Source organism: Triturus cristatus, chromosome 10 (assembly GCF_964204655.1).
Source record: "Triturus cristatus chromosome 10, aTriCri1.1, whole genome shotgun sequence".
NCBI lineage: Eukaryota > Metazoa > Chordata > Amphibia > Caudata > Salamandridae > Triturus > Triturus cristatus.
Genome location: NC_140593.1, coordinates 563,716,978 through 563,737,110, shown reverse-complemented (window position 1 = coordinate 563,737,110; position 20,133 = coordinate 563,716,978).

The following is a 20,133-nucleotide window of genomic DNA, read 5'->3' as shown; positions in this document are numbered from 1 at the left end:
AGACGTCACCACCATGGTTCACCATGCGAGATAAAAGTGTGCTTAATGTTGCATGGACTGGTGTCAGGAGACAGGGAGGAGGGACGGCAGGAGAAGGGCAGGCAGGGAGGAAGGGAGGAAAGAGGAGGCCTCGCTACTCCAGCAGGATAGGATAGCCGGGCCCGGGGCAGCACAAGCCCAGGGGGATGTGTACAGGAGGTGCCGCTTCCCAGGAGCTAGATCTGGTCTCACGCCTGGGGCCGGTCTCTGAGGACACATGTGTGATCTTTACATGTGAAAGCATCACCTTATACATGATAAATTGAGCGTCAGTCAGAGTGTGCACCTCTACTTTTCTTTCCCTCTGTGGTGCAGATGTGCCCAGTCCTGGGCATGCACTCAACACACCTGTGCATTCTGGGAGTTTTGGTTCTGTCTTTCCAAGTGGCTTAACACACTTCACACCAAGTACTTGTAGTGAGTGTCTATGGTTTACACACGCAAACTTCATGTATGTTCACAATAACCTAAACTATATACCGGGTATGTCCGTGGACTCCCGCACCCTGCTGCGCAGGGTGGCCTCATGGCGTTTCTGGCAGCCTCCTTGAGTGTGTTATGGAGTGTAATTATGTGGAATGGTATTTTGTGTTGTGGAGTGGTATGCAGTGGTGTTTAATTATGTGGTGTGCTGTTGAATTTTGTGGCATGATGTGGAATTCTATGGTGTGGATTGGATGTATGTGGTGTGTTGTTTCAGGGCTGGTGCTCGGCATGGGTAGTGTGGGCAGCTGCCCAGGGCTCCATGCCTGTTAACATATAAGAGGGGCCTTGCGGCAGTGTCTTTAAAGAGACTCTGCTATGATGGTGGTGTAGTACTGTGAAGCCTTTATAGACCAGGGAGGGTTTTAAGAAACAGGATAAGAAGGCGCTCAAGCAGGTAAATGAGTAAATGAAGTAGAAAGAACAAAGAACAAATGCTTTACGGTGCGACAGGTCAGGGGGAAACCCAAAACCCCTGTGTAAGGTGTGGGCAAGAGCCCATGCCACAAAATTATGAACAAATCCTGTGCACACGTGACAATTCGGTTAATTGGATCACGGAAAGAACAACAAAATTCAACAGAATGAAGAAATGTTGTTTTAATTCAAAAGATGAGTTTTCATCAGTACAAAAGGCGCCAGCCGACACGTGTTTCGTCAACAGTTAAAACACTGTGACTCTTCAGGGCTGTAAATATCGATGCGACGATGTGGTTTGAAATAAGTTGTTGCCGAAGTGCGGGAGCCTGTATGTGGCGCTGTTAACTGGAAAGGAATCGCTGCCGAACATACAGGCTCCCGCACTTCGGCAACAACTTATTTCAAACCACATCGTCGCATCGATATTTACAGCCCTGAAGAGTCACAGTGTTTTAACTGTTGACGAAACACGTGTCGGCGGGCGCCTTTTGTACTGATGAAAACTCATCTTTTGAATTAAAACAACATTTCTTCATTCTGTTGAATTTTGTTGTTCTTTCCGTGATCCAATTAACCGAATTGTCACGTGTGCACAGGATTTGTTCATAGTACTGTGAAGCCCAAGGGAGGGAGCCCCCTCCCCTGGGCCTTCCAGCTGGTCCGAAAGGGCGTCCGTAATCTAATAGCTGCATGTGCATGAAAACAGCCATTAGGTGGGTATTTAAAGTGCCCTTAGGCGTTGAGTGAGCCCTGCTCCTGCATGAATGAAAAGCAGGGTATCTTGCAGAGCTCACAATAAAAGACAGAAACACATTGCATCACAATGAACATTGCGCACCTTGGGGTTGCCAGCTTTCCAAAAAAGAAAATACTGACCTTTTGTTGTTTTTTTAGAGTCTGCAAAGACCCAGAGGTTATACTAAATAGGACTTTAAAATAATAGTGATCCAGCGAAAGGCCAGGATAAACTTTTCACAAATCAACGTATCACTCACAAGGGGTCCATATACACACTCAGGTTTTGTAGGAGAGTAGGATCTGCACTTATGTTGCCCCCACTTTTTTTCTTATGTATACACTGGTTTCTGGCTATAGTCTGGCTGGGTCCCTGCTAATCAGGCCCCCAGTCTCTCTGTTCCCTCTAAATGACTTGGCGTGCATATTAGATGCACTAGTGATTGGATACTGTGGTACCTTATGAGCCCCTAGTATATGGTAACTTAGGTACCTAGGGCATAGGCACTTCACAGGCCTACCAGGGGCTGCAGCATGTATTATGCCACCCCTGGGAAGCAGACTAAATCTGACACCACAGGCCTGCTACTGCAGCCGGGGTGAGGTAATGTTAGAACTCCTCACTGAGGTATAGGTTTCTATATCTCACCATACACACACATATAAACCTATCAGCCACCCCTATGGCAGGCCCTATCAATCCAGAGGGCAGGGTGCTTGGTTTACAATGTGAGGGGGTGCCTCTGCATGAGCAGGGCCCCTCTGCAGCTACCAGAGTCTATTCTCTATGGCTGTTTGTGGATGCGGTTAAACCATATACTCTTAAGTGCATTAAAATGCTAACTTTGGAATGACTGCATCAAAACATGTCGTGTTTGGTGTCAAACAACTTGGAATCATACCCCCACATCAGTCCATGATGTGGGAGCATGATCCCACTCTTCTAGAGGGGACAACATGTAAAACAACAGAAATCTGAAAGAGCCCTGGCATCACAAAATGGATGCCACCAGCACAGACACTGGGCTGCCCTCCTGCTGCTGACTGAAACTCGCAGTGGAGGAAGCCCAACAAAAGGCATCCTGTCACAGGGAGGTGTCACCACCTTCCAGACAGGATTTAGTGTAATGGGGCTGGGTGGGTGCACTTCTGCACTGGGGGAGCAGTAGGCTCCTCTGTGCATATGCCAGCTCAAACCGGTTCAGGGGCTACCTGTCCCTGCTCTGGTGCGAAACTGGACAAAGGGAAGTGGGTGTAACCACCCGCTCCCCTGACCCTCCCAGAGGAGTGGTCATTGATGCGAGTCCCTCCCCTATCTTCAGTATAAGATAGCAAACTTTGCCATTGCAACACAGCTAACCCTGGACGACGCTCTACAAAGAAGAATCCTGGCCCTTCGACGATCCACTACCTTTGGAAGACAGAAGAATCTCCCTTGGAGTCAAGGAGTGACTCCCCTGTTTGGCAGGCACCAAAAACCTTAATCAACGGTCGCAAACTTTCCCGCTCACACTGGAGTTCAAAGTCCCTGCAGCCCCAGAAGTGGATTTCCTAACTTCCCGACGGCCATTGTGAGTCTCCAGCAGAGCTGTGGCGAGTGGACCCCACGAGTGATGAGGAACAGCAATACCCAGGGACCATGCACTATTGTCAAGGGCAACCCCTTCACGACACTCTATGAACTTGTGCATTGAACCATTTGTGGCCCAAGCCTCCAGCATGTTTTGCCGCGAAAATCAGAGGCCTTCCCCATCCTGAGTGACCGTGGGCACCTGTGAAGCATTTCCTGAAGAGGCATCTTTGCGATCCCTTGCCCATTGGCTTGTGGGTCCCCCGAAGACTTTCTTATCAACTCAAAGGGCTCCCCTGATTGCTCCAGGCCTGCCCTCACTTACCCTTGCCGGGTGAGTCCCTCAGATCTTGCTGGTCTGCACCATTGACTTTCTTCACTGTACATGAGACTTGCAGTTGCCAAGGTTTGTTGGCTCCAATCTGGTTGCCGACACCGCAGTCAGCTGCAGACATTCCGAATCCAGCTGCTGATCATCATCAAACTCTCCTGGACCTCGCGAGAGAAGAGTCAAAACACCATCAACGACCTGAAATTACCCGACATCTGTGGTCATCCATCTTCCTGGCCACCGGTCACTGGCAAGTGACTTTGAACACTGTCCCTTCAATTTTCAGGTCATCTGCAACTCGAATCCACCCTTGGATTCCACTGGACGCTTCTTCAGTCGACGCAAGCAGCAAGTCTTCTTTGGTCTCCATAGAAAACAGCGATGCGACCCAACACCAAAAGACACCTATGCACCCGACTTCCCGGGGTGAGGTAACTCGTGCACTCCGGTGCCCTAGTGTGTGTTGGCCCTCGAATTACTTACCTTGTAAGTGGCTTGCTTGTAGACTTCCTCGAAGTACCCTAAAACTTTAAAAATCAAACCGCGACTTGCTCCATTATAATCAATAGGGAACCCACGGCTGTGTTCACACACTGCACGCGTCTCCCGTGGGCCTACTACTTACCTGCTTTCACTTCAGTGGTGAAGCCCCAGCGATTCTACAGGCCCTAGGCCTTGTCATTTTGCAAGTCGACTTTCCTAACCCATTTTGTTAGTATATGGTCTGGTACGCCCCTAGGGCTCTAGCCATATTTGTGCTTAACTTATTGAGAAACGTTGAATTTTAATGTGTATCTGGCTTCTAATCTCATAAAGAGATTAGTAGAGTGTGTCTAGAAATAAATACATATATATTTGATATATATACCTGTGTGGTGTCCTTTCATTTGTTAATTCAGGAGATTATATGGTAAAACAAGCTGCTTTACATTCCTCTGAGACTTATCCTGAAGGCTGCTCTCCACAGCTACCACTAGGATAGCTTTCTTTAAAAGGTTGTCTTAAACCTATCTACCATAAGAGTCGAATTGGACTGGTGCAAGGTGGCCACTATAACTAGTGACCAGCATAGGCCAGGCCAACTTCTCACAGGTTTCCAGACTGTTTCGCTGGGGGTCAAGTTTTATTTCTCTTTGATCTGAATTATTCTATGCCTAATTAATCTGCACAGATCAACACTCTTCCTTTGGTCAATGGACCATTAGTCAAGTAGTTGATAGTGATATTAACAAATTCATAAATCTATCATATAGCTTTCAATAAAATGATCACCGACTCCAAGTAAGATTCAATAGATTTTATCTAAATAATTCAATCAAAATGAGCACTCATTTGTACAGATTCACAGTGCAAACTCCATCAACTTTCATGGGAGAAAAAAATTCATTTATCAAATAACATACACAAATACATCCAACAATCTCAACGCATTAGGAGTGATAAAGTAAGAGACAAAAGGACATAGTATCTCATAATTTGCAATGAAAAATTTAATTCACAACAAAATTCTATTTACCTAATAGTGGAATGGGAAACCTAACCCCTGGCCAGAAGGGTTAGTGGAGGTCACCTGATAAAGTCAGGAGACAAAGACTGTAGGACAGGTGCAGGATAGGTTTATACTTACTACACTTCTCTAGAACCCGACGCCCCGGAGCACATCCCTCTCTTACACTCTCTCCCTCCTCCACATTCTTCCGCAAATCTTCAATCTAGTCAGGCAGTCTTAATCATTGAATCCTCTCAGTCCGTTCTTCCCAGTAGCAGTTCTCGCCTACTCCTCACTCTGCATCAACAACTCTTCGTAGCAGCTCTCTCAGCAAAGACCAACCTAACATTACTTAATCTCATGTCACTCTCAAGTTATACCCTTTAATTTTGCATGTCCCTCCCTCAAAGGTTGCAAATGTCTGAAAATCACGAACTATGATTGGACCGGGGTATGAGAGTCGTCATCAACTCATGTGGTCATCCCAAAATTCTTAACTAATTCTTTGTTTAGTAAACCCTTCCCACTTAATTTATTCAATTTTTCAGAACACTTCCTTTCACATGTATTCATGAAATAGATAGATACAAATTTTATATAATTTCTTCAGTTGAGAAACTTTTCCCAAGCACACTTGGGCCTTGGCAGCTGATCAATGACCTGGTCAGCAGGTCATTCCAGGACTCAACTTCGTTTGCGTCTCACCTGCCATCTTTTCTTTTGGCTTAGCATATCAGGCCCAAATACACACTATTGATAAAAGAATCATAAACATAGGTCAATTTCTCTAATATTTTATTATCACTGTTTACCACCCACTTCTACTCTATCCCGCGTTATTCTTTTCTTTGTTAAGCGAAAGCGTTATCAGCAGCAGCTCCTTTACGTTCAGCCAAGCATATGCCAAGCACGCGGTACTTCATGACCTGTAGTTAGCAACTCTTTGCGCATGTGTGAGAGTTTTCCTCTCACATGGGTTAATCACGTGGTTACTTACGTAGGACGGGTTCGCACATGCGCAAAGCAATTTTTGGTTTCAAGCGGGATTTCAGTTACGTAGCACGTTAGTCTTTGTTATTTAAGTAAGCTGAAAGCCTTTTCCCTGTGTACGAATGTCGTGTGTATATTAATTTTCTTTCAAGTTTTTATAATTTACTTGTTAGTACTTGTTAACGAGGGGCTAAATTTTTTTCTTAGAATCCTTGCTCCAACAATAGTATGTATATATTTATAACATGACTTTTCTCCCTTTCTTTACTTTAACTATTTGTCAGATATTGATAATGCATCTCTAGAACACATGCAAAAGTACTTTCTATTTATACCTGTAGTTTGAAGTATGTACAGGTAAGCGTTAAAAATAACAGGTTTAGGAAATTTTGCTTCTCTTTTCTTCCGGCCGGGACATGAAAATACTGGTGGTGCCAATAGAAAACTGGCCAGATGGCAGCCCGGATCACCTAGGATAAAGGAAAAGGGACATAGAAGTACAGAGAATACAGGTAGAGTGCATATAAAGAAGATACGGTACAAAGGAAAGAACTAAGATAAGAGATGGGGAAGAGATGGTAGATTAAAACTACAGCAGAGAAGTGACAGATGAATGTAATTGGGCAGAACGGCAACAAAGAGCACGAGGCTTGAGAAAAAAAAGGGGAAGAGGATCAGTGTGTGGGTCAGACTGCTCTCCTGAATGCCTTCAGGATCATGACAAGAAGTTGGCACAGGTAGTTGCTTTCCTGGAGGGGAATCATTCTGACATGGGTGGCCTATACTGAACTGTCCAGTCTTTGTCCTCCACAATGACGGCAGTCATTCAGCAGTCAAAGGCTTCCAGTCCAGCTCCTGTCCCTTCAGCAACCATCCTGCCAGTGGCACCACCTGATGAGAGTGCCCACACGCCACAACCCTCAGGCACCAAGTCCTCCACACGCAGCTCACAACAGCAGCTATCCAAGCAGGCCAGACCACAGACACCGTCCCCACAACACGAAACAGGCACACAGGAGCGCAAAAGCCCATCATGTGACACTCATGGGCATCAGGCCAAGAAGCAGGCATCAACATCAGATTTGTCAAAATAACCCCCACCCAAGGGCACTCCCATCCCCACACCTGCTCCCAAAAACAAACAAACAGTTGCCCTGTCTGCTGTGAACCTGGTGCCTGCAACAACTAAGCACAACCACTTCTCTAAGGCAGATTCACCCACAATGTTAATTCCCACCCACACCCCTATGAAGCTGGGACAGGAGAGCAAAGTGGGGGGTTTACCTGGACAACAGGGGATGCAGGGGAAAAGGCAAGGCCACCCCAAGGGTACCACCAGATCCAGTAAATCCCCGCAGGGAGAGCCACCTGCACCTGATACACCTTTGGTGGAGAGTGAGGCTGTTGTGCCCACCTCACTTCCCACTCCGGCCACGACACTTGTGTGCTACCGAATCCCCAGGAAGTTGAGAACCAGCCCTCAATATTCACTCTCACATACTGTGTCTCCCTGCAGCACGTCTCCACCTCCCCTTGCCACCACACCACCCGGGCCAAGCAGCCCTCAGGCTCCCACTGCCACTGATCCTCTACCTCAGCTGGTCCTCTCTCTCCCAGGTCCAGTCCTCCAACTGACCCCGACATCAGCCACCTCCCAGTTCAACTGAAAGCCAAAGTTGAGGCAAAGTCCCCTTCCCCACACCATTTCTCCCACAGCGGTGCCTGGACTGACCATTTGTATCCCCTGAGCTGGGGTGATTCCCATGGCAGTGGACGGTGTTACCCATTCCCTGTGCAGTTTCTCATGCACACATGTGCATACTTTGAATTTTTACTGGCCAATGGCCTTGCTGTTTGTTACTTTTGATGCCCATTCCCTGTGCAGTTTCTCATGCACACATGTGCGGACTGGAACTATGAACTGGTCAATGGCCTTGCTGTTTGTCACTTTGGATGCCCATTCCCTGTGCAGTTTCTCATGCACATGTGTGCACTGGAACTATGGACTGGCCAATGGCCTTGCTGTTTGCTACATTTGATGCCCATTCCCTGTGCAGTTTCTCATGCACACATGTGCAGACTGTAACTATGGACAGGCCAATGGCCTTGCTGTTTGTCACTTTGGATGCCCATTCCCTGTCCAGTTTCTCATGCACACATGTGCATACTTTAAATTTGTACTGGCCAATGGCCTTGCTGTTTGTCATTTTGGATACCCATTCCCTGTGCAGTTTCTCATGCACACATGTGCACACTTTGAATTTGTACTGGCCAATGGCCTTGCTGTTTTATACTTTTGATGCCTATCTGGGTATTATGTAATAAAACTACTCCACACAAAGTACTCCCCTGATTGTTGACCCGGGAAATCCGGATGTCCGCAACCACTAAATCTGAGTCAAATACTGGTGGAATGTCCCTACGTGAAGCTAGAATAGTTCTTCACCCCAGGGTGAGGAAGAAGGCAACTCCTTTTGTTTTATATTCCCTCACACACCCTAGTGGTGTCATGCTTCATCATCGGGACACCCTGACGCCTAGAAGTCAGGGTGGGCTCAACCATATCTCGGGGAACGCTTAGAATATTTTTTGGCCAGAGGGGGACAAAGATTAAAACTCCTCTGTCAGATCCCGGTTTCCCTTTATTCTTGGATCTGGCAGGGATATTAAAAGGATTATGGAATAGGGTCTTGTGGGATATTATGGTCCTAAGACCCTACTGCCAACATGTTTCAGTCCACAGGTGCCCCATAAAGGGTGCTGGACTTTCTTCAGGGCGCAAACTTAAACCCCCTGGAAGGTTAGAGGTGTGGGAATTTCCCTACACTCAATATAGTAAGGGCAGAAAGCTTCTCCTTATCTAAATGCACATGACATGTCGTCACTCCATCTGTATAACAAAATAAACAACAAAAATAACCACCATAGTATCATAAACTCTGTGTGTGTGTGATGTTCTATTTGCATGACATTGTGTGCGAGTAGTTTGTGTATTGTGATACATTCAGATGTAGGTTACATGTGTAGTGTGCATTTCTTGTGTGTATGTCACATGCAGCAAGGTGGATTCTTGTTCATGAGCTTGTTTTGAGTTCACAATAGTGGTTTGTCCTCCTATTTTTTGCCTGTCACTTGTCAGGATTGTGCATGTGCATGCACTGTGACACCATGTTCACTTGATGACTGGTGTTGTATGAATGTCTGTGTTAGCTGATTTGTCCCCTTGATCCCAGTTAGTGTTCATGATTGGCTTTTGATGATGCAATTCTTGTTTGTGTTGGGGTATGGTGTCTGTGCATTGGTTCAGTGTGACAATGTTGTGTATTCCTGTTCTGTCTAGGGTCACATTGCCTTTCCACTGTTTGGCTGCACATGGCTAGGCTGGTTGGACTTCTGTGGATGTTGTTTTGAGATTTGTTATTGGGTCAGCATTGGTTCAGACATCCCTGAGTGTGAGTCTGACATTTGTAGATGCACCCCAGGGTGTGTTATTGGTTGTCAGTAAACTCACAGGACCTTATTTGCACTTTTATGTGTGTTCCTCACAGGTGTTGAGTGTTGCAGGTGTGAGATCGGTAGATGCAACGCTCCAGCGACATTTACATTTTTCCTCAATGATGTGTTGCAGGAGTACCTACATCGATATGCCGAGTCTACATCGATGACACAATCATATACGCCACCGATGGATCATCACATGTACCACATGTAAGAACTGTACTAGAGACCTTACACGAGAACCTGCTGTTTTGCAAACTCAGAAAGTGTGAGTTCCATGCCACCATTGTGGAATTCCTAGAGGTGATGCTAACCCCTTCAGGACAAGCAATGGCAGAAAGGAATGGCCTTGATGTAAAAGAGTGGCCTAGCCCGAAGAATGTCAGAGACATGCAATGCTTTCTTGGGTTTGCCAATTTCTATTGGAGGTTTATCCAACACTTCTCGAAAACCATAACCCCTAATACCAAGTTGCTGAGAAAGAACACTGCCTTCCAATGGACTGACACAGCTCAACCAGCGTTTAATACTTTGAAACTGGTTTTCGTTTTGGCGTCTATCTTTACTCATCCAAATCCCGAGAAACCATACATAGTCGAAGCAGATGCCTCAGAGGTTGCCTTAGGAGCCCTGTTATCTCAGCGGCATGATACTATGGGTTAACTGCATCCCATTGCCTTCATGTCAAGGAAACTGAATAAGGCCACACTCAACTACAACATAGCCGAAAAGGAATTATTGTCTATAAAAGACTCCTTAAAGGATTGGCGACATTGGCTTTCGGGTGCCCTACATGTAGTCACAGGATTCATGGATCACAGGAATCTACAATTTATGAAGGCAGCTCGACATTTAACACCCCGACAATTGAGGTGGATGCTCTTCTTAGAAGAATTCAATTTTGTGGTGACATACAGACCGGGGTGTGAGAACAGGAAGGCAGATGCATTGACACATCAGGAATCACAAGAGAATCTGAGGCCTTGGAAGAAAGAGCTATAATTGATCCATCCAAGGTAATTTGTATGTTACAATCCGACAAGTTTTTGAAGAAGGTGTCCCAAGGAATACAATCCTTTGCATGGAAGGATTGGATAAAAAGTTATAGAGAATGGCAAGTGAAGCTAGGGGTACCAGTCAATGGAAAAAAAATATTGGTCGCAACCCGAACCCTCAGAAATCAAGTGTTTCAGTGGTGCCACGAAATTCCCAGTGCTGGGCATAATGGAGGGAAGAAAACTGTGGAAAGAGTATTACGCCAGTTTTGATGGCCATCGGTACGCCAAGACAGTCTCCTGGGTGAAAGATTGTGATGTCTGTAGTGAGATGAAAACAGACAAATCAAAGCAACAAGGACTTCTACAACATCTCCCCATGCCAGAGAAATCTTAGGAAAATATATAATTGGACTTTGTGGAAGGCTTACTCAATGACCAGGGTTATACGGTAGTCTTAGTGGTGGTAGACTCCCATATCAAGATGGGGCATTATATAGCTTGTAAAAGCATACCCACAGCAGTGAAATTGGCACATCTTTTGTTAGTAAACATAGTGAGGTTACATGGGCTACCAAAAACCATGGTGTCCAACAGGGTTAAACAGTTCACCGTGCAGTTCTGGAGGGTGTGGTGCTCATCATTACAGATTTCTACAGCCCTTGCCACCAGTTTTCATCCCCAAACTGATGGACAAGCGAAGCGCCTAAACCAGACTTTGAAATAGTACATGAGATGTTATGTAGATGCAGACACAGAAAGATAGGTGGAGAGTTTATGACTGGCTGAAATATTATATAACAGTGCTTCACATAGTTCTACTCGCTTTTCACCATACTATTGTACATATGGTTTTCACCCATGTTTCATCCCGTTATTGAACCCAAATGAGACACAGAAACGTCCTGAGTCACTCACATCAAAAACACATTGAAGGCTACAAAAGAATACCTAAACCAGGCTAAAATTAGATATAAAACATACACCGATAAACATAGAAGGCCAAGCCCCTTGTAAAAAGTGGGAGACAGGGTATGGTTGTCCACAAAAAACATCAGTTTCAGAAAATATAGCATTTTCAACCCAAAAGATATTGGTCTCTACAAGGTTCTAAAATATATTAACCCTGTCTCTGTTAAATTAGCCTTACCTTCCACTCTAGGCATTAACCCTGTTTACCACATTTCACTGCTCAAACCTGCATACGCCCCTGTCAAAAAGAGACCTATACCCATATGGGTCAATAACAAAAAAGAGTATGAAGTGAAAGGTCTTCTTGATTAAAAGTGTAGATGGCGAAAGCTCTGGTACTTGATAGCTTGGAAAGGGTATGGACCAGAAGAGAACTCTTGGGAGCCATCCACGGCAGTGCATGCACCAAGATTAGTTGCTTCCTTCCATAAACACTTTCCTAAGAAGCCCTGTCCCTGTCAGTATACTCTGGGGAATGGTAGTCCTCAACACTGCCAGGCTAGACAAGCTGCTGGCAGCGAGATACAAACCAGATCGCCATCCATGTGTATAACAGGACCTTTGGGACTACAAGTCCCATGAACCCACATCAAAAAGGGGAGGAGACGAGTACTCATGCCAGAGTGAGAATATCCGCCTACAAAAATATGATGGCCGCTGAGCACGCAGCCGATAATTACAGATTCCGAGATGCGGAGCATGGACCATGCTTCTGTCAGGTAAGGGTGCTTATAGCACCATGCTTCTTTCCTAATTCTTAGTTTTTCTAAGTGCTTCTGACACCATTGCTGATTCTACAGCCCGTGTCAGAAGCTATTTTCTTGAGTGCAGCAATACAGCTCTGTTCATGACACTTCCGTTGGTGAGGCCTGGATTCCGTGGGCCTCATGCGGAAGGAGTCTCCTAGGGAACCTATCCCTTCCCAGCATTGGACTCTGCCCAATGGGTTCTGCCCGCGTTGCAGGCTGCTGGGTGAATCAGGAATCAGCATTGCCAGAATAGTACTCCACTATTTGCGAGGCCCGAGCCCCAGTGCCTCTTATGCCAGTGACTTTTCAAAGGGGCACAATACCTTAGCCTTTCTCTCTCTGTTGGCGAGACCATGGTGTGTCTCATGCGGGGGAGGAAATAAGATGAACCCAGACATTCTCTACATGTGGTTCTGGTAATAGAGATCCGGAACAGATCCTCCTTACTTAGAATATATCGTGCTTGCCAATACTTAATTTAATCTGCATCTATGATCCCTCCATCACAATGAACTGTGGGTATATTAGAGATGTGCTTATAAGGTAAAAACAGACCTTTTTTCAGAAGCTATGGAGACATTTGTGCTGTGATGACTAACATGCACTGACACCTGATATATTGTTTGCTGCCCTGTTTTGTTTTGCCTTGTTCAACAGGGGATGAACGTAGTTCCTGCTTCCTTGGGTTATTCTCCCCTATAAATCACGGCTGCATTGCATAGAGGGTAGGTGAAGAGTGCATTTAATGTTCTCCTAGTGCTGTGAAATAGTCAATAGTATAAGATTTTATCTGTCGTATAAGGCAAAATCAAAATGTAACTCATTTCAGATATCCATTTGGTTTAGTCTGTGTAAGTGGCATTATTATGAATACATGGCATGACAATACAAGATGTCATTAAATTGCTCTTTATTGTTATTCTATACAATGCTGTATTGGGATAATTCCAATTTTTTTAGATTTACAAAGAGTTTTAGTGTATGAATACCATTTTACAGCTTGTTAATACGTCTTATTATGATTTGTAATTAAGTGCGTAGTATGTTTTAATAAAAAATGCTTGAATGTTGTGTTAACATTTTACAAGAAAAACATATTAAGATGATGGCAAACATTTTGTAACAAGGTATGTACAGATATTTTTGGACAAATCATTGTTATCCATGCAGAAGATAAATATAAACCTTTGATGTTTATAAATTAATTACATTTATTAAAAGTATTTATAATTTTGCATGTAATAGCTTTTTCTGAGAATGAAGTAATGGTGATAGTGGATGTGTATGTTAGGATCGTCCACTATTGTTTAAAGTTAAAGCACAGGCATCATCAATTGGTTAGACTGACATAAATGTCCAAAGATCAAGGCTCATAGGATGAAATTAGTTCTTCCTTTTCTTGGTGTTGACATTTTCATTGTGGCTATCAGTTGGACCTGCAAAACGATCCCTAGGTAGTGACCGCTGACAGGTATTGTGAGAAATTGGGTTGCTGGTTGAGGGAGGTGAAACCCTACCCCAGCAGCAGCCACAATCCCTGGCAGGGTAAACCGCAACAAAGTCATCAAAGTTACCTGTGCTTAACCCTCTGGTAGCCTGGCAGAAAAGTAGTCAGGCTTAACTGAAAGGCAATGTGTAAAGTATTTAAGCAGCATACAAATGTAAAAAAGTGAAAACACAAAAAAAGAAAAATCCCACACAAATTTAGGGAAAATAGAGTAAATTTAAATTAATTATTCGACATGTAAATGACAAAAATCCAATCATTAGAATTGGAGATATATTTTTAGAGTTTATAGTGAAAACTAGCACCTAAAAGATAAAAGCCCCAACTGCAAACATCTAGTTGTGCAAGACTGGGGCAAAGTCGAATGTTATGGCAAACCTTGATGGAGCGCCATTCGGATATAAAGAGTGGATTGGGACCCATCTCGGCTTACTATCAGACCTAGATGAAATTCAGTGGAAAAATGTCTGAAGATAAAGTTTAATGGTTTAAGGCAAGCAGGGGTGTTCGAGGGGAAGGCGATATCATCAGGAAGCTAATGGATGAAGTCAGTGAAGATTTCTACGTTCAGACTAAGGGTCTGATTATGAGTTGGACCGCCAAACTTGTGGTGGAGGTGCTGTGGCGGTCCGACCACTGTATTACGAGTACGGATGTCAGACCATTTTGGGACCGGTGCAACCGCCAGGCATCCATAATACTTGGTGATCTTGCGGAGGTCTGGGGAAACAATATGCTTGGCGGTGACACTGCGGCATATCCCAAGCATATTACAAGCTTCCCCACCCCAGCCTTTTCATGGCGGTGAGCCCACCATTAAAAGACAGGTGGTGGGGAAACAAAGGGGGAGCACAGGGATGCATGCAGGGGGCACATGTTGTGCCCCCCCTGTCTTCATGCACAACTTTTCCTGCATGGCATGGACTACACAGTCCTTGCCCTGCAGGAACAGACCTTAGGTGCTCCCTTTGCAGTGCCTTTTCAATAGGCACAACAATGGGACCACCGCGCCGCCTGCCTAACTTTTTTCCAGACAATGGAGTGCATGGGGCTTTATGAACTCACCCTCCACAAGGTGAAGAAAACAAAATAGTTTTCTTATATAACCCTCACCCACAAGGGTTGCCCCTTGGTGGCATGCTTCACCACCTTGTCAGTAAGTTGCTTCCCTCGTTTCACAGCTCCGCCTGGTAGCTGTTGCCATCCGATCCTTAGAGGTTCTTCGTTTGAGGCCCTCCTCAACCCACATGCACCTGCCTGCACCTTATCCCTGGTGGTCCAGTGGGGAGCATCTCTTCTCTGCTCTGCTCTCTGTCTTCTGCTCTCTGCCTTTCATTCTCCTCTGCTCTTTTTTCCCCTTCCTTTTTTTCCATTTCTGCTTTCTTGTCACTTTCTTTCTATTCTCCTTATTTGTGCCTTTTTTCACTTTCCCTTGCCACTGCATGTCCACCACGGTCCAGCCTCCCCTCCAGTGCTGTTTTCCCTCTTCTCAACTGTCCAGCCCTCCCCAACACAATTTAATTGCAGCCGCTGGCGTGCCAAAGGCTAACCCGTCTGCACCCATCCGCTCCTGTCCCGTGCCCGGCGCCATGGACCTTGGTCCCTGGACCATCCACCACTATGACTCCAGTGCCCTCAACACCAGACGTTTCACCGCCTACCATCTTGTGTCACCGAAGTTCAACAAAGGCCCTTTCACCTGCAGCACCTGCAACTGCACCTTAGCCGGCCTCCGCACACCAGACCCACCAACCGCATGACCCTCAAGAACTGGACCCGACCACTTCCGCTGCATCCTACTCAACACCCACTTCCTCAAAAGACACGCAGTGGAGATCTGGGACCTGCTTGATGCCAATTTCCCCCGACATCGCCTTCTTCACAGAAACCTGGATGAGCGCCAGCTCAGCCCTGGAAATCTTAACCGCTATCCCCGGGATACAAAATCATACACATGGACCGCTTCAACCGGCTGGGAGGAGGCATCGCTGTCATACACGAAGACACCCTCTGCCTCACAACCAGCTCCGATGACCCACCCAACAAAGAGCACTTCCACTTTCCGATCCAGACCAACCCGAATGCCACCCTCTGCTGCACCCTCGTCTACAGTCCTCCTGGACCATTCCCCCTTTCAGTGAAGTCATAATTAACTCACAATTCTCTCGCCTCAATGGACCACATCTTCCTCGGTGACCTCAATTTCCCCCTGGACAACCTCGAAGACCACAACACCTCATCCCTACTGAAGAACCTCACCACCATCTGACTCAAGCAACTGGACACAATGCCAACCCACTAAGCAGGAAACACGCTTGGCCCCATCTTCTCCACAAGCAACAACATCTCTGTCAGTCACACATCAGAGCCACACTAGACCGATCACCACTGCATCCACTTCTTCATCAAACCCACTGTACACCACCACACCCACTGCAATTCTCGCAGAAGCTGCAACAAGGTCACGAAAGACTAACTCACTACCTCCCTCAGCAAGACCTCACCAAAGATAGCACCTCAGCACGCAACCTCCACCACTGTATCTCGAACTGTACCAACACATTGCCCCCTCAGGAAACCCTCAGGCAAACAGCCCTACAAGACAGCCAGCTGGTTCTTACCTGCCCTCCAAGAGTACAGGCGCACCTGCAGACAGCTCTAGAAAAGATGGAGGAGCAGCAGGATCACGGCAGACCACGCAGCCTTCAAATCTGCCGTCACCACACACCACCGCCTTATCAGAACAACAACAAAAAGCAGCCCTCAAGGAACGCATCAATGCCAACGCAGACAACAGCAAAGAACAAGACATGACTAGTTTGCAATCACTTGCTTCTTTCCTATGGGCCCCTCACTCACTCCTTTCTCTGGGCTTGAACCTAACTCTGTCTTTGACAATTTTAACCTATGCAAACTGGTCGGAATATAGAAGGTCCATCTTGGAAGACCTACGGAGGTGGAAACCACTTCAGATGTCTTGGCTTGGCTGGCTCAATGATATTAAAATGTCCATATTGCCAACAACCTTGTATTTGTGTCAGACACCGCCCACCCCTATCCCACCAGATGCTATCCTTTGCCTCAAGCATGACATGTACACCTTTATCTGGGATGGGAACGCCCCATGTTTTCCAATAACATTCTTATGTTTCCTAAAGACCGGGAGTGCTGGTGTGCCCTAATCTTTTGGAGGATTATTGGGCATCACACCTCTGTTAAGTCTCTGAGTGGGTCGTTCCCGAAAGCGAAAAGCACTGAGTCCACATGGACCAAGCAGTGGCAAGTCGGCCTCTATGGGTCCTGACTCCCGAAGCATCTTAGACCCCGCAGTGCTTATATTGCTGCCCCTACTAGGATGGTTCTTGAAATTCAGGACAAGATAGCGACTTTGAAGGGTCTCACCACCTTCACTTCCCCTAATACTCCCTGGTCCATAACCCGGATTTCATTCCTGCCTTACAACTGCATTCATTTCCTGCTGGGGGGGGGGGGCAATGCTGTATGATGCAATTCCTTTTCGAGGGGGGCACATTTAAAACCTTCGACCAATGCAATGAGGACTTTCATCTTTTGGACTTCTCCCATTTGCAATTTTATCAATTGAGACACTGGCTGCTTCATCCCTCCAACACTCAGGGGGCAACACAGCGACTCACCCCCTTCAAGACACTGGTGAGATCCTTTGATGGCACACGGGGCTTGATCTCCCGCACATACCAGGTACTGCAATACTCCACCCCTGTTCATCCACACACCCATGAAGCACAGTGGCAGGCAGACTCCACAGGGAACATCTCTCAAAAAGAACGGGAGCAACTCTGGTGTGACATTCCTAGGACATACAGGAGCATAGTCGAGCGGGAAACTGACTATAAACTAATGACTAAGTGGTATTACACTCTGTCATGCTCACAGAGAATGTTTTTTTTTTATAACTTTATTTTTCATTATGTTTCAAAAAACAAAAGCTAATGAGCAATCCAATACAGTTATCTTTGGCAGGTACATCATATATATCTTGTCATTCTGCATAGTTCACAATATAATGGAAATATTCATCTCGAAATTTCAGCCATGGCTCCAATATACAGTACAATACATAACCATGTTTGGGAATCAATGCATCCCGCGCCTGAATGCCCCTCCCGTGCATGTCAACACATCCAGAGTCTGGTCTAATACCTGTAATCATCCTAATCCACACTCAACAGAACCTGCTGCTTGGAGAAAAAATAAGGTGGAGAAAAGATCAGCAATGACCTGTAAAACCTCCTTTTGCTTGTCTAGGTGTACTCCATATAAACTATCCTATACCCGCTGGTACAATCCCCGAACTAGATTGGGAGAAGGAAGAGTTGCGCAAATTATCAAGATATGTCTTGTATGGGCCCCAGATATCCCTAGGGCGGGCAGTGCTGGGCATCAGGCTAGAGTAGATCTTGCTGTGTGTATTGCAATGTGCTAAGCTATTCAACCAGCCTTGCAGCGTGGGAGAAACTTTGCTGCCCCACTGTAACGCTATCTCACGTTTTGCTAAGAAAAGGCCAAGAGAAGCAAGCTTTCTGACTGGTTTGGGGAAATTAATCGTGTAACCCATCAACACCACTTCCGGTATAAGGACAAGTGGGAGTCCAAGAATGTCCCCTAACGTTTTGTGCACTTTTACCCAATAGGAGTGTATGTGCGGGCATGTCCAGGTTAGGTGAGCAAAATCTGCATGCTGGGCGCCACATTTCCGGCATGTGTGTGGCCTACCGGGGTCAATTTTATGCAATTTGGCAGGCGTCATGTATATTCTTTGGAGAAATGTAAAGTGTAATAATTTATGGTGGCTATTTAAGGAAATGTCCTTTGTGACTTTGCAGCAGGCAGTCTACTGGTCGTCCAAAATCGGGTTCCCTAAATCTGCCTCCCATTCCGCTCTAAGTTTATCATCAACGATAGGCACCTGTGCTATGCATAGCTTATAAAGTTTGGAAATTATGTGTGTACCACTTTTATTCTCTATCAGGAGAGACAGTGATTTGAAGGAGACAGGCTCCAGCGAGAAGTCATCAATCGTGGCACGTAACGCCTAGTGTAGTCTCTTGATAACAAATTTATCCATGAACGTGGCCTCTTGGAAGCGGGTGTACTCAGTCGCGAGAAGACATGCCCGCCCGGATACAGATCACCTACCGAGCTAATGTCAAATTTAGTGAGCGTGCGTTGCACCAGCCTCTCTCCTGTTATGGGAAGCCAATGAGCATTCGGCAGCGGAAGGGCAGAGGAATATAGAACTGCAGTACCGTTGTAATGGACCAGCCTGCTCCAGGCCCAGCTAGTGGTAGACACCGTTTGTATGTCTACTGGACTCCTGGGTTCGCCCCTGGGTAAAACTGCAGCTAGTCTCTCAGGGAGGACGAAGTCGGCCTCTGGGTACAAAGATGGGATCCTCGCATCTGGGTGGTACCAGGCAAAGGCATACCTGCACTGTGCCACTAGATAGTATAAATGAAAGTCTGGCACCCCAAATCCTCCTCTATCATACGGTAATGTAAGTATCTTCCATTTCACACGGGGATTCCCGCCACCCCACACCAGTCGGAGAAGATGAGAAATCAGTGTGCTGAAAAAACTGTGCGTAAGGGGATATTATTAAAAAGATAAACATTTAGGTAAGACCATCATTTTTATTATGGCGATTCTGCCTTCCAAGGACAAAGGGAGTCGTAACCATTTCTCCACCTGGGTCTCCAGTCTGGCAACCGCTGCACCGTAATTAAGGCGCATAATCTGGTCTTGATCTAAATGGACATGAATGACCAGATATTTGACCGAATCCGAACACCATTCCAGTGGGAACTAAGAATCCCAATGGAAAAATAATCGATTTGTGCCAATTAATACCCAACCCAGAGTGTTGTCCAAAGCGAAGGATTTCACGGATGAGGGGGGCTAGGTTCTGTTGTGGTTCTCTGACATAAAGAATAGTATCGTCAGCGTATAATGAAACCAGAAGAGGACCTGTTCGATATTGCAGTCCTCTATGGAGATGACGTTCCTGAAAATTTCGTATCAGGGGGTCCATGGCCAGAATGAATAGAAGGGGCGACAGAGGACATCCCTGACGCGTACCTTGGGTTAATGTGAAAGGACCAGAAATAGTGCCGTTAATGTGAAGCCTCGCTGTACGCCGACTATAAAGTAAGCCAATCATAGATATGAAACCCTCTGGCATACCCATACGACGCATTATGGACAAGAAAAATGGCCATTCGAGAGTGTTGAAAGCTTTTTCGGTGTCCAGCAGAATAGCCGCGGCAGGTGTTTCGGGATTAATCCTATGCAATACTGCAAACAAGGTCCACAAATT